Here is a 6000-nt window from a genome sequence, read left to right as displayed (position 1 = left end):
TCCTAACATGATCCTAAGATACGATAAACACTGTGGATTTTAGGCTCCTGAAAACTCCAAATTTATTTTTTTAGTTAGCACACTGAAAACTATATGCACAGCAGCAGGCTGCAGGTTGGTGTTTGTTTGTGACATAATTAGTGACCAGAGGAAGGAGTGGTCCATCTGCGCTGTAAAGGGGAAGTTAGTTGTGTAGTTCATGCAGCAGTCATACAACCAATGAAAGTTGATACACGAGTATGTCTACACTAGTGTAAGGACGTAGTTAGCTGTTTGTAAAGATTCAAACAACTCAAACCTTTAAGTCCAAAGAAGAGTTAATCATGGTCACACCATAATCGTGGAAAGGAGCAGGGTTCAGTAGTTTCTGCTGGTAAGTATACCCGCCCTGGTTGTTTTTTTTAATGCTGGCCTTGTATGTCTGCTTGTCTGTGTTGAATGAGCGCTGCATCTTGTGGTTTAAGGGAGGGTGTTATGACACTTTGTACAGCAGCTTTAAAAAAGGCAGGCCAGGAAGTGAACTGGGCTGAAGTGGAGCTCTGCAAGGCTCAAACCACACTGATGACACAGACACAGACGAAGGAGCTACACAGCTGACGCGGCAATCCATGGGTAAGTTTCATGAAATATACATTACATAAACATAAACTGTTGAACAGTTTATCCAAAATGTCTGCAGTATGGGATGTTTTGGCTATTCAAGGTATATGCTAAGGGAAGGCTGCGGGGCTATCAGATCTCTTTAATCAGAACGAGATAGCACCCCACATGCAAGTGCTCAGATAGCTTTCACTAGTTTGTGAGTTTTGAAGGATTCACTCAGAACCAGAGAGAAAGGATCTACACACATAAAGCATGCAGTGAACTGTGAGGCTTCACATGAGGCTTACAGAGAATTTCTACCTTGGCATGTCTTTTAAATTGTTGGACAATTTTCTGTTGCTCAGATTAACAATTTAATGACTAATGACTGAAATTTTTGTTTCAAGGTTGGTCTCAGTGCAGATAGCCTCCATATAACCCAGACAATCCTGGTACTGTACACAGAGAGAGGAGATATTTTTGACCACTGGCAGAAAAAATCATATTAGTCAATCCTTCCAAACACCTGACACCACTTCATAAGCAGGAATTCATCACTGATAGCCTATAGCAGTGGAATAACTAAGTCTGACTTTGACAAGGTCACAGGAATTTAGGCCTTTCTAGATACTATTTTTAGGTTTGTATTCAGCCACTGTTTCCTTTCAGTTTCACCTGTGCTTTGGTTAGGGCTAGGCACCAAAACTATGTGGTTAGAGGGTTGGAAAAGATGATAGTTTTAGTTTAGTACTACTTTTAAAATGTTTAACACGTGCCACACGAGTTCCACCCCACCTTAAGGTCCTGATGTCATAGTGTGTTGGTAGTCCAAAGGAAGTACCACAGACAGGATAAAAGATGGACGTAGCTACTGTGACATGACCCATTGAGGTCTGAGGTCAAGGTTTTGATATTGTAATTGAAATTGCATGCTCATTGGCTAACAGCTCGTCAATCATTAGTCATTAGACAGCATACTCTGAATATTCCTTCTTTTGTAAAAGTTATAATTTATAAAATAAACAGTATATTTTACTTGTTATGTAGGTAGATACTTTCATCTCCCCTCCTGTATTTTCTAAGGCTTTTTATCCAGCCTTGGAAGTAGCGCTAGGAGTACGCTGCCTTTTGACCCCTTGAAACTGTGTTTGCCTCTTGTGTGGCACTTCTTGTGCCTTAAACTGTGGATCTTTGGTGTGTTAGGCAAACTACTACAACTGAGGCTAAAAATGAAAAGTGCTTCCAGAGGTCAAACCCAAGGGCTGATTTTGCATTGACTTCAATAGGGACAAAGTCTTTTTGCAACCACGCGTGTGGCTGCAAAAGCTGGTGATGAAAAAGAATGGCACTTCCACACTGGCTTCATTTCAAAGCTACATTAATCTTTTATACTGTCTGTCTATGCTGTTAAGAGCTTTGTTGTTGTCTGCTGTCACTAGGTGCCAGTATCAAAAAGATATGGAACAGCTTTTTTTATGGGCTACCCGTGTTCATATTTGGGTTATGGTTTGTCTTTTAGCAAAGCCTCTGACACAAAGAAGTTAAAATATTCAAAGAAATTGTTATAGTGAAGTGAAACTGAGTGTTCAAAAAAGTCAAAATTCCACTGTATCTACTGTTTGTGCTTCTCATAGATCCATTTTTAGCTCATCCAGCCATAGACATTATGAGCTCAGTCCCTGGCAATGCGTCTGTTGTCTGTCCATCCACAAGTTTGCAAAATGTAACCAGTGTTTCCTCCTAAAACATTGGTCAGAAATTAATTAAACTTAAGTCCTTTTCCATTGGTAGCTACTCAGCTCTGTTCAACGCAACACGAGGCGGTACAACTCCCCTCGACTTGTTTTCTGTTACAGTCGAGGGCCACCTAATGCGCATGAGGTTGTTACAGCAATGCGGCCTAGCGTCTCATGACGTAATTAGTATGCAGCATGAATGGCACAAAAAAAGGTGGACGGCGAGGTAACGATTATACCTTCTTCTTGGTCTGTGGCTTATTGCCAGACTCAGGGATCACTGCGTTGTTTTTTTGTTGCCATTTCCCTCATTGCTGCGTTTCAAAAATGGTGATTTTGATTTTCGGGAAGGAGATGCACTGATGACTCATCAAGTGATGCCACTGACCAGCCAATCATGGCATGCAGTCTGTTGATGCCTTGGATCGCTTGGATCCCTGGCAGAGTAGGAACTAAAAAGTACTTGGTACCAGATACTATGACCTAACAGAAAACCCTGAATAGGTACTAACTGAAAATGGGCTTTACATTCAGTGATAACCTAATAAGGCTTCACCCAACTTCCATTCAAGGTCAAGATCACGTTTGTTGTTTTGCCTATCTTTGATGGGGGAGTTTTGGGTTTTTTGTATTTCTTCCTCTAAATGTCAAACTCTACTGTTGTTCCCTTTCCTCTTCAAGATAACTTTTCAATGAGTCAGTGTTTTAACCCTAACCCTAACTGCTGTTTGGTCTTTTTGGCTTTATGTATCTCTGAATAGAGCTACATAAATAAACATCAATGCAACACCAGAAATTCAAGGTAAATGCATGCATGCATGTATTCTCACTATACTTAAATTTAGTCTATAGGTCAAAATTGTGAAGGTGGTGAGTTTCTATACACATACAAGCATGCAGCAAAGTGTGAGGCTTCACATCTTGCAGAGAATTTCTACCGTCGTATGTCTTTTAAATTGTTGTACAATTTTCTGTTGCCCAAATTAACAGTTCACTGACTAATGACTGAAGTTTTTGTTTCAAGGTTGGTTTCATATGTCTGTAGGTCATAATTGTGAAGGTGGGATGTCTCTATTTATCCCATAAACAAGGTCACTTTTGGAGCTTAGATCAGTTACAAAGCATCTGGTTCTTTGACAACAGTTGAAGATCCAAAATTTTCAAGGCAGAAGTTACATTAAAAAAAATTATGAATTATATTTTGTATATATATATATATATATATATATATATATATATATATATATATATATATATATATATATATATATATATATATATATATATGTTCCTTTCTGTAGCCTTGCTAAAGACATTATTTCTTATTAACACAAGCAACACAGAGGCTCGATTAGTTCCATAGTTCCACAGAGGCACATTGATACACTTTCTGTAATAATTGAACTCGTGTGGCTCTGAACAGTGCTAAATCTTGAATGATATACAGTTCAATAACAGCCCTGAAACACTTCCTTTTTTGGTGCTAACATACTATATTGTATTGTCATATAGCTCATGATTACGTCTCGGCATTTAGCCTCAGAAATCACTAACCTAGCAGCTAACTTTAGCCTCCAGTAGAGTATTTTAACATGCTGCCATGCATGCACTTGGTAAAAGCAATCCATCTTCTTCTGTCTGAACAGACTGTTTCCATGCTTTCCACCAAAACCTGTTCAAACCAATAATAAATACAAATGTTGGTGAAGTTTTACTTATTCTAACTTAAAATACAGGAACATGCACGTAGCCGTGTAAAGTAATTTGACACAGACTCTTGATTTAACTTTGTGCAGCCTTTATGCAGCCTGTACCAAAAATAAAAACTCTACGTGGTAATGTGTAGCATCTGCTTACACAAATTACAGTAAGACAGAAGTGCTTTAGCCCAGAATCATATTATTTATATTCTGTAGCCATTTCCCTTACAGAACAGAAAACATCCTCATAAGCGTTTCTGCAGTGACTCATATTTCCCAGTCGTACTGAGATGTAACTAAAGCTGCATGTTTGATCCATCATTTACTCTCCTGTTAATATTAAGTCAGTTTACTGTTTACTCCCATTTCTGTTTGAAGCCATGCTAACTGTGCGGGTGGTAGTGCCACAGTGGGGTTAAAGCAAAGCGTGGTTCAGTTTTTAAGTCTTTTCTGAGTTTTTATAGAATAGTCTGGGTTAGAAAATGTTATAAAATGTCTTTACGCTTTGAATGACAGTGTTTGAAGTGCTGCTTTATGTGGAGTCATGTAAAACCACAGTCTAGCCATATGTGACTTAAAATAATAGAATATTTTCTTAAGATTCTTTCTAACAAGAATGTTTCTATTGATTATTTTGTTTATTGATGCAGTTAATCTGCTGCATAACCTTCAAAAAGGATCAGATTTTTGTCCATCTTTTTTGCTCTTCAGGGCTGTTTCTGCAGCAGTGGTATTCTGGCACTGAACATACATATTTCATCATAGGTTTTGCAGACCAAGTCAGTCAGTCTGTCACCTTTAGCTCCTCCTCCTGTGATTAACTGGATCTACTGGGTCGTAAACTGTAGTTACAAGATATGAATGAGAGGGAGTTTGAACTTTAGCAGCAGAGCTTTGTAAATGTGTGATATCTGTACACTACACTATGGTACACGTAGTTTAACCACTGCTGTTGTCTCTATAGTCAAACTCAAGCGACGGTGCAGTACTTTTACAGTCAGAAGATGTTTTTCATTATATGTCCATCATTATCTACAATGCAACACTTTTTCCACTGAGTTTTTTAACATGACATAGTTCAGTCTATTTCTCTTTAAAAAAAAATTGTATTTATTCTTTTTTTTACAGGGGTTGGCACATTAGCGTGGCTAATATAATTGTTGAATGTAAATATATGTATATTTTAAACATTATAGACTTTGATTTTATTGTAATTTTCCAATTATTATTCGGTGTATTGGAATTTAGCACAGTGACCCATGACTTACAGCTCTAGGAGTCACACTTAAGTCACACTTAAGGCCCCAAAATGATGATGGAAATAGCTCAAGTTCCAGAAATCTTGTAAACCATATTTGTAAACCATAGAGCATGTTGGAATATCTGTCATAGATGAGGAAACATATAGGTATGGTAAACACCAATAGAGACATTGAAAAAAAAATGATGAGCGTGGCCACACTTGTCCAGTTGCGAAACCACTTGGTCGCTTGACAGTTAACATATTATTTAAGAATATAACAAATATATTTTCATTTAGCTTTCCCTTTACAGTTAAATTTACACAGCACAGTAAATGGGCTTGCATATCCTTTCCATATATACTAGATAAGGCAGAATAAGGTTAGGAATAGGTAACTGGCTAACCAGGTTAGCAGAGGATTCCTTTTTCGTAGTTTTGGCTGAGAAGTGTCGTGCAGCGCCAGCATGACAAGAACTGGTTCTAATCACCTTTCTGAACCACTGGTGACATCATCAGTACTTTACACTGGTATCAAGTATAGGTCACTAGTCATTGTCTGGCTCAGATACAGTAAAAGCAGCAGCCATCCTCAAGTTTCATTGGTTGTTTTCCTTTGTGAGTTTTGCTTTGACCCATTTCAGTTGTGTTTTTTGCTGTCAAGCAAAGCCCTCGTGGTTTCAGACTGAGTGCAACAGGGACCAGCAGTCCCCACTTGCATGAATATTAAATGTCACCACAT

The 6000-nt window shown here is 38.2% G+C and overlaps 1 protein-coding gene across 1 annotated transcript in view; it reads left to right on the top strand.

Moving 5' to 3' along the window:
• The first annotated feature begins 536 nt into the window (after positions 1-536).
• The window catches only part of sh3bp2 (SH3-domain binding protein 2), a 29468-nt gene continuing 24004 nt past the window's right edge, over positions 537-6000 (top strand). Inside the window, exon 1 of the mRNA XM_087844429.1 lies at positions 537-612. The gene's annotated coding sequence lies outside the window, so the exon portion shown is untranslated. The remainder of the gene's footprint in view (positions 613-6000) is intronic.

This window comes from Neolamprologus brichardi, chromosome 7 (assembly GCF_056152115.1).
Source record: "Neolamprologus brichardi isolate AB-2024 chromosome 7, ASM5615211v1, whole genome shotgun sequence".
In the NCBI taxonomy this organism is placed as follows: domain Eukaryota; kingdom Metazoa; phylum Chordata; class Actinopteri; order Cichliformes; family Cichlidae; genus Neolamprologus; species Neolamprologus brichardi.
This window is presented reverse-complemented; position numbering and strand designations above follow the sequence as displayed.